Genomic DNA, 9,875 nt, shown 5'->3' with positions numbered 1-9,875 from the left:
AGTATAAAAACTCTAGAAGAAAACCTAGACAATACCTTTCAGGACATAGGCTTGGGCAAAGACTTCATGACTAAAACACCAAAAGCAATTGCCAAAAGCCAAAATTGACAAATGGGATCTAATCAAACTAAAGAGCTTCTGCACAGCAAAAGAAACTACCATCAGAATGAACAGGAAACCTACAGAATGGGAGAAAATTTTTGCAATCTACCCATCTGACAAAGCTCTAATATCCAGAATCTACAAGGAACTTAAACCAATTTGCAAGAAAAAGACAAACAACCCCATCAAAAAGTGGTATGAACAGACACTTCTCAAAAGAAGGCATTTATGTGGCCAACACACATATGAAAAAAAGTTCATCATCACTGGTCATTAGAGAAATGCAAATCAAAACCACAATGAGATACCATCTCACATCAGTTAGAATGGCAATCATTAAAAAGTCAGGAAACAACAGGTGCTGGCGAGGCTTTGGAGAAATAGGAATGCTTTTACACTGTTGCTGGGAGTGTAAATTAGTTCATCCACTATGGAACAGTATGGTGATTCCTCAACAGTCTAGAACCAGCAATACCATCTGACCCAGCCATCCCATTACGGGATATATACCCAAAGGATTATAAATCATTCTACTATAAAGACACATGCACACGTATGTTTATTGCAGCACTATTTACAATAGCAAAGACTTGGAACTAACCCAAATGCCTATAAGGATAGACTGGATAAAGAAAATGTGGCTCATATACACCATGGAATACTATGCAGCCATAAAAAAAAATGAGTTCATGTCCTTTGCAGGGACATGGATGAAGCTGGAAACCATCATCCTCAGCAAACTAACACAGAAACAGAAAACCAAGCACTGCATGTTCTCACTCATAAGTGGGAGCTGAACAATGAGAACACGTGGGCACAGGGAGGGGAACATTACATACTGGGGCCTGTCAGGGGGTGGGGGGCAATGGGAAGGAGAGCTTTAGGACAAATACCTAATGCAGTCGGGGTTTAAAACCTAGATGACGGGTTGATAGTGCAGCAAACCACCAGGGCACATGTACACCTGTGTAACAAACCTGCACACTCTGCACATGCATCCCGAACTTAAAGTTAAAAAAAATTGATATATTTGTTTTATAATAAAGTAATATTTCCATGTGACAGCAACATATAATGTAAATGATTTCCAATTCACTTTTCCTATCTCTGTCTGCCTTTGCCTGCTGGCTTTGGAATTACAGTATGTGATTCTTGATAATATTTTTGGAGGGGGAAAGATTTGCATTATTTTAAATCGTGCATATAAAATAAAACTCAATAATTTGTTTTATACTGTTTCAAATTTGCATAATTCAAGTTCCCATAAAGTTTGACTATATTTACTTATAGCATGGCATGTATATATGTGATTAGTGTCGACATAGCAAGAAAATGGGGTTTCTAATGCAATCTGTTATATAAAAATGTTTTGAGCACCTACAATATAAAGTCTGTTTTCTCTCTTATGGCTAAAGTCTTTCACTGAGCACCCTGAATCACTGTAACTTTTCTTTCTTTTTTAATAGCAAAGATAAGCCAGGCACAGTGGCTCACGCCTGTAATCCCAGCACCTTGGGAGGCTGAGGGGGGTGTGGATCACCTGAGGTCAGGAGTTCAAGGCCAGTCTGGCCAACATGGTGAAACTCTGTCTTGCCTAGAAATACAAAAATTAGCTGGGCCTAGTGGCGGGCAACTGTAATCCCCACTACTTGGGAGGCTGAGGCAGGAGAATCGCTTGAACCCGGTAAGCAAAAGTTGCAGTGAGCTGAGATGGCACCACTGTACTCCAGCCTGGGAGACAGAGTAAGACTTTGTCTCTAAATAAATACATAAATAAATAGCAAAGATAAAGGGATAAGAATGTATCAACCTAACTTGCTCTTGCCTCAGAGAATAAAGAAACAGGAAAAAGAAGTCAAATCTACTCCTTTGCATTTCTTTTTGTTTTTAAATCAACTCTAACTTCATGTATTCCCCTTTCTTTTTTTAAAACTTTTCCTCATTTGTGTTTAAAGATAAATACAGGTCATATATATGTAGTACATATGTAACTTATATTTAAATTATAATGCATACTATAATTATCATTTGCAAACTAATCACCCCATGAATACTTTTTTTTTTTTTTTTTTTGAGACAGAGTCTTGCTCTGTCACCCAGGCTGATCTCTGCTCACTGCAAGTTCATGCCATTCTCCTGCCTCAGCCTCCCGAGTAGCTGGGACTACAGGCTCCTGCCACCACTCCTGGCTAATTTTTTGTATTTTTAGTAGAAATGGGGTTTCATCGTGTTAACCAGGATGATCTCAATCTCCTTACCTCGTGATCTGCCTGCCTGAATAATTTTTGCGTAAAGAAGGCAAAACTTCGTCTTCATCCTCTTACTGTTTCTGGCTGGACCTGAGAATTGAATTGACATAAGACAGATTTATAGGAGAAAAGCATACAGATTTTTACATGTACTTGGGAATCCCCATAGAAAAACAAAAACCCAAAGAAATAGCAAAAACTAAGTGCTTACATCCTTGGTTGAACAAAGAGAGACAATTGTAGAAAAGTACCTACCATATACAAGACCAAAGGAAGATGAGAGTTACTTTAACATCGTGTTTGTCTAGATTTCTTTTGGCCTAGACTCCCCATTTCTTGGTGATGTTTCCTTCCTCCTGATGTAGGGAGGGCATCTTTCACATGAGATTTTTATCACCTTTCCGGAAAAAACAGGGAGGTGAGAGTGTCCTCCATGTGCCTACTGTTTTACAAGTGCCTCTAGCTCAAGGTAATCCTTAAGCCAAAGTAGCATATTTTGGGATGGCATAGGCTGCATCTACCAATACGTTTCTCCTTTTTCTGATACTTGTTTCCCCTTTTCAGAAGCAAGCAGTATTCCGAATTTTATCATTTTGTTGTCTTTAAAATGTTTTTTAGGCTGGAAGTGGTGGCTCACGCCTGTAATCCCAGAACTTTGGGAGGCCGAGGCAGGTGGATCGCCTGAGGTCGAGAGTTCAAGACCAGCCTGACCAATGTGGTGAAACCCCATCTCTACTAAACACAAAAAATTAGCCAAGTGTGGGCCTGGGGCCTTGTAATCCCAGCTACTTGGGAGGCTGAGGCAGAAGAATCGCTTGAACCCAGGAGGTGGAGGTTGCAGTGAGCCAAGATTGCACTACTGCATTCCAGCCTGGGCGACAAGATTGAAACTCCGTCTCAAAAAAAAAAAATTTTTTTACGCATGTATACCTAAACAGATATTGTTGATTTTACATTTTTTTTGAGCTTTCTTTTTTTTTTTTTTTTTGTGGGGTGATTTTTTGGAGACAGAGTCTTACTCTGTTGTCCAGGTTGGAGTACAGTGGCAAGATCTCAGCTCACTGCAACCTCCACCTCCAAGGTTCAAGTCTCAGTCTCCAAGTAGCTGGGACTACAGGTGTGCACCACCACGCCTGGCTAAGTTTTTGTATTTTATGGTAGAGGCAGGCAGTCCACCCACTTTGGCCTCCCAAAGTGCTAGGATTACAGGCATGAGCCACCATGTTTTTGGGCTTTCTAAGGATGGTTTCCAGAAATGCTCCGAAGGTCAGACAAGGTCAGGTCATAGTCTTCTAGGACTCATGTGGCTGGGTTTTGGTTGGTTAGTTGGTTTTTGTTTGTTTGTTTTTTTCTCAACATCATGTCTCCAAGATTCATCTTGTTGAGTTATCATATCATTGAACATAAATATAGTTAGTTTGTTTTTCTTTTTTTTTTTTTGGAGATAGAGTCTCTTGCTCTGTCACCCAGGCTGGAGTGCAATGGCATGATCTTGGCTCAAGTGATTCTCTTGCCTCAGCCTCCTGAGTAGCTGGGATTATAGGCACACACCACCATGCCTGGGTAAGTTTTGTATTTTTGTAGAGACAGGGTTTCACCATGTGAACCAGGCTGGTCTTGAACTCCTGACCTCAGGTGATCCATCTACCTCAGCCTCCCAAAGTGCTGGGATTACAGGTATGAGCCACCACACCCAGACGTTCACTTGTTTTTCACTGCAGTACTTATATTTAATTGCATTATATGAACAGATTAAAATGTATTTTTGCTCTCTCCTGACAAGGAGTATTTGGCTTGTTTCTAGTCTGGTGCTGGTACAAACAGGGATGCTGAGAATATTCTTAACCATGATACTCATGAGCAGAGGTTTTTCTGGACAGTGGTCTTCATGCTGGGCCACAGGTACCTCTGTGGATGTCATCAGAGAATTTTAAGGAAATCAATGTTCAGATTCTCAGTTTCCACATACACTCTTTCCTATAGTCATTTGCCTGAAGCGTATGCCAGTGCTGTAGCCTCAGGCTCACCTTTACCACTGAGCTTTTCACAGTCACCTTTCAGCCAAAGGTGCAGTGCTCCCCATCCAGAATCTTCCTCTGGTGCCTTGGCCACCAGTGTAAAAACCTCTTCCAAAAAGGAGGCAACCGGAAGTACCAGTGCCAGGGTTGAGAATGTAGATTACTCTATTGACTGAGGATCAAAGTTGGTTTTCAGTTGACAGACTATTAAGTCTGTCCAATTACAAAGCTGTCATACGGTTAATTCATAATGAATTCAAAGAACTGAAAGCCATTCCATTCCCCTTACACTTATTTAGGTGAAAAAGATTTTTTAGCTCTTAAACTTGTCAGAAGCAAAAGAAAAATAGAAAGAGAATTGATGCTAACTCCTATTGTATTTTAGAAATAAATAAAAATCATCCAAAGAAGGCTGAGCATGGTGGCACTCTGTCACCCAGGCTGGAGTGCAGAGGTGCAATTATGGCTCACTGCAGCCTCAACCTCCTGGGCTCAAGTGATCCTCCCACCTTAGCCTCCCGAGTAGCTAAGACAACAGATGTGCACCACCATGTCCAGCTAATTTTTGTACTTTTTATAGAGACAGGGTCTTACCATGTTGCCCAGGCTGGTCTTGAACTCCCAGGCTCAAGCTATCTACCAGTCTTGGCCTCCCAAAGTGCTGGAATTACAGATGTGAGCCACTGCACCTGGCGCATCACTTGAATTTTCTAATGAGCTAGCTGAATTTCCCAAAAGTAGGAAAGATTTCTCTTTGTCACTACAGTTTTAGTGTTCTTGGAGTCCTGCTCCTTGGTTAGTGCCAAAAGCAAGACCCTAATCAAATGTAGACCTTCATAGATTCATCAAATGTTTTCAACATCTCAGCTTTTGTGTACATCATTCCCTCTGCCTCGGATGTCACCATCCACTGAACCCCCACCCAGTCATCACTCCATGCTCTGACCTCAGCTCAAATGTCATTTCCTCTCAAAGGCCTTCAGCAACTATCCTATCTAAGGCTTCCTAATTCTCCATCACAGAACCCTGTAAAGTTTATTAGAATGGGTTTCCTTGCTCATAGATTATCTCCTGCACTTGACTGTAAGCTCCTTGAAGGCAGGAAGTGATCTGTTTTATTCACCTACATATGCTCCAGCATTTAATGTAGTGCCTGATATTAAATGCTGGGACATATTCAGCAAGATATCCATAAATATCTACTAAATAAATGAATAGATGAGTGAATTCTCTTCAGCCTGTAAAAAGACACCCTCCTTCATCCAGTCAATGGTAACTTGGAACAAGATGTGACAAGTGTTTCCAGGAATAAAAAGGTTATTCATGCTTTTATACTTCATTTCCACCCTGACTAGTAGAAAAGAATTCTACAGTCGGGTGTGGTGGTTCACAGCTGTAATCCCAGCACTTTGGGAGGCCGAGGAGATTCAGGAGTTTGAGACCAGCCTGGTCAACATGGCAAAACCCTGTCTCTACTAAAATCACAAAAATTAGCAGTTGTGGTGGCACACACCTGCGATCCCAGCTAAACTGGGAGGCTGAGGCATGAGAATTGCTTGAACCCAGGAGATGGAGGTTGCAGTGAGCCAAGATCATACCACTAAACTCCGTAGCCTGGGCAACAGAGTGAGACTCTGTCTTAAAAAAAAAAAAATTCTAGATCCCCATTCAAATTCCCCAACTCCTACTCTTTTATTCCCTTTCTTGCTTCTCTTAGAAACCCCTTCCCTTACTGTCTCAGTAATAGATTCAATTCTAAGAAAATGGGTAAATTTGGCAATGTTGTAAGTGAAAGAAGAACATTCCTCTTTTGTTTTCCTGCCCCTCCAGCGGGCAGCTCTGTTTGACTGCCAGGATTGCACAGCAATCAATAGCCAAGATACATCGCCATCAATTCCTCTGGTATAAGACAGCAAGCCAGACAAACCAACGACCTGAAATGAAACACAGGATCAACAATGTGCCTCTCAAGAAAAATGCCAAGCCAGACAAATGGCTTTTCTGACTGCCCCTGGTCTTAGGTTTTCCTGAAATCTTATTAGAATAAGCACCTCTTTGTCTCCCTATACATAAGTTTCTCTAGTATGCACTGTCATCCTAAGCCCACATTTTAAAACATCACATTTGCAAGAGTGAGAGAATAAAATTTTAATTCTGTCTCAATCAAATTTCCAATTTGTGTGTGTCTATATCAGAATCTCCCTTTTATGTTGTTGTGGATCTATCTATCGTGTCTTATCTAATGATGATGATGACCAGAACTTAAATTTCCAAAGGGTTACATGTACATTATCTCATTTAATTTGGTTTATTTTAGCCAAAATGACTTCTAGGCAGGCCCACCTAAGCCCTTGCAGGATGAGAAGGCTAACAGCACCTCCTGCTGTCCTGAGTACATGTCTTCTTCGTGGGTGGAACCAGCCTGCTGCCAGTGCCTAGCAAACACCAAGCCAAGAGTCTACCCACAGCTGCTCTCCAGGCAAAGGGCGCTGCCCCCCAGATCTGTCCTCATCCCAAAGACTTTGCAGTATGATAAACGAATTATAGCTAAGCTCTAATAACTATGAATAGCTGTCATGGCTTAGTATCTTGCTCCTATGTAATGACACTTCTATTTTAAAAAGGATCTCTTATGCCTTAATCCAAGTATTTCAGGATCTGCCACACTTAGGGCTGCCTTTCCACTCTGAGCCAGGCTTTGCTTTGATTTTTTTAAATTGCAACTAGATACAGATTAAGAGATACAGAAATGCACAGATTAGATAAAGGTTTGAACCTCCCTTTACTTCTTGAAACAAGAGTAGCCAAAATCGTGACTAATGTCTGCTCTGTTCCTGTCCTCTGCCTCCAGTGAGTCAAATGGTCCAGGGCTCAGGATTGGCTCCACTCATGGGGTCTTTGGGGATGGATGACAGAGGGACTGTCCTGTACCTTCTGCTGAGCCACTGCCACACAAATGGGTAACCACTAAAAAGGGAGCAAACTGTTGGGCATTGCAGAGGAAGGGAGATGTTCTGGTCTATTTTTTTTTTTCTTCCTTCAGAGGAGACTTTGTGGGCTAATAGTGACATCTAATTACAATCTAATCACTGGGAGCTTGGAGGGAAATGTTTAGTTCCCCTCACTCTGTAACAGAAACATTAAAAAGCAAGCAAACACAGTTTCTTAAATAAGAAGGAGCGCGGGGAAGCACGGACCAACTGTTGACAGGAAATTAACAAACAGTTACATATTCTGTTCCATTCTCACAATTGTATAGCCAACAACATAGTGGTTAGGTATTAGACTCAAGAGCTGGTTCTGATTCCAGCTTTGCTACTTACTAGCTATATGTTCTTTGGAAAGACTTGCCACATTCCATACTGAGGTATTGCTCCTCAACGGCGCACCAGTTGAGGTATTGTTCCTCACAAGAGGGCATTAGCTGCGGGGGTTTGCCCGCAGACCCTGACCTAAATGACGGATGAATAAAAATCCATATTTTATGTCTTCCTCCATGAAATGGGGTGACAAAGGTAACACTGAACTCATGGGGCTGTAATGAAGATGAAATGGGTTAATGTATATAAACTACTTGGAACTCCACGGGTACACTTCTGTACATCTATATGAATCTTCACTGTTATTATTTTTGTTGCTCTGTGACAGAAAGGACAGATTCTTGTGGAGCCTTAGTTAAGAATTGTAGGCTGGATGCGGTGATGTACACCTGCAGGCCCAACTACTTGGGAGGCTGAGGCAGAAGGATTGCTTGAGGCCAGGAGTTCGAGGCTGCAGTAAACTATGGTTGTGCCACTACTCCAGCCAGGGTGACAGAGTAAGACCCTGTCTCTAAAAAATAAAAATAAGAAAATTTCTGAAATTTCTGTAGATAACAGCCCCAGATTTCTTATTCCAAATTGGATGCTGGATCCTACCAAAGAGATTGAGCAATATAGGGATTCCAAGCACTGAAGAAAGGCCAATCGGAGAGCCATTTTGATGGAAGAGCTCCTCAGCGACCCTTGAGTCATGCCACGTTGGCAGTTACTTGCTCTACCTCCTCATACTCCACTGCGATCTCAGGTACTAATACACAGCTTGTGGCTGTGCCTATAGGGAGAAAACAAATGGAACTGGAAACCCCAGTTTCACTCAGACAGCTTGCTTGTCCTGGGTTTATGCAACTCAGCTAGAACTTGCAGCAAACCAGTGATTCCAATTTAAATTGAAAGAGTGCATTCCCAACTCCCAATTGCAAAAATATAGAACCAGCCCAAGAATGCCATGAATCAATGAGTGGATAAAGAAAATGTGGTATATGTATATACCATGGAATACTACTCAGCCATAAAAAGGAGCAAAATCATGCCTTTTGCAGCAACCTGGATAGAATTGGAGACCATGATTCCAAGTGAAGTAACTCAGGAATAGAAAACCAAACGTCATATGTTCTCATTCATAAGTGAGAGCTAAGCTATGAGGACGCAAAGGCATAAGAATGACACAATAAACTTTGGGGATTCAGGGGAAATGGTGGGAGGCAGGTGAGGGATAAAAGACTACGCATTGGGTACAGTGTACACTGTTCAGGTGATAGGTGGGTCAAAATCTCAGAAATCACCACTAAAGAACTTATCCATGTAACCAAACATCAGTTTCCAAAAATATCTATTGAAATTTAAAAAAAGAAGAAGAAAAAAAAAGTAAGAGTGCATTCCCAGCAAGTGAACTACTGAAGGGCTTGATGTCTCCCCAGGCACCTTCACAGAAAATGCTTCCACTGCCTGGAAAGACGGGTACTTCTGTGTCTGGCTAAATCAAGTTCTCTGTGCTGCTTTCACAAATCACTTCACACTCTGTACAGTGCTCTGAAGTTTACAGTGCCATTTCAAATACATTTTCTCTGTCTACAGCTCTTAAATTACATATTCTTTCCCCATTTCATAGGCGAGAATACAGAGGGTCAAAGAGTAAAGCAACAGAGCTGGAAGCGAAGCTCAGATCTTCTGCTTCCCAATGAGGGGGTCTTTCTCCTACACCACAGTTGCCTAGCACATCACAGATCTCACTCTCAGAGACTTCAGCTAAAGGCATTTCAGTAGATGCAATCCATCTTACCTTCATCCTGCATGTCATAGCTCTTTGTCTTTTACTTTCGTTCATCATTCTTCATTTTGCTATATTAACCTCATCAAAATTAGTTAAGGGAAGGACTCTGAGAAGATGGCAGAGCAGGAAGCACCAAGAATCTGTCTTTTTTCCTACACAACAATGGCACTGGCAGAATCTGTCTACCTCATCTTACATCACTCACAAAAACCTAACTCAAAATGGATTAAAGACTTAAGTGTAAGATCTAAAACATAAAACTCCTAGAAGAAAACATGGAGTAAATGTTTCTTGACACTGGTCTTGGCAATGATAAATTGACAATGGTAAATTTTATGTTATATGTATTTACAATTCCACAATTCTCAAAAATTAGAAAAAACTGATCAAGTCAGGTTTTTTTTTTTTTTTTTTT

Source organism: Rhinopithecus bieti, unplaced genomic scaffold (genome assembly GCF_001698545.2).
Source record: "Rhinopithecus bieti isolate Rb0 unplaced genomic scaffold, ASM169854v2 scaffold_1103, whole genome shotgun sequence".
In the NCBI taxonomy this organism is placed as follows: domain Eukaryota; kingdom Metazoa; phylum Chordata; class Mammalia; order Primates; family Cercopithecidae; genus Rhinopithecus; species Rhinopithecus bieti.
The sequence above is the reverse complement of the archived record's forward strand: the minus strand, read 5'-3'. Positions refer to the sequence as shown.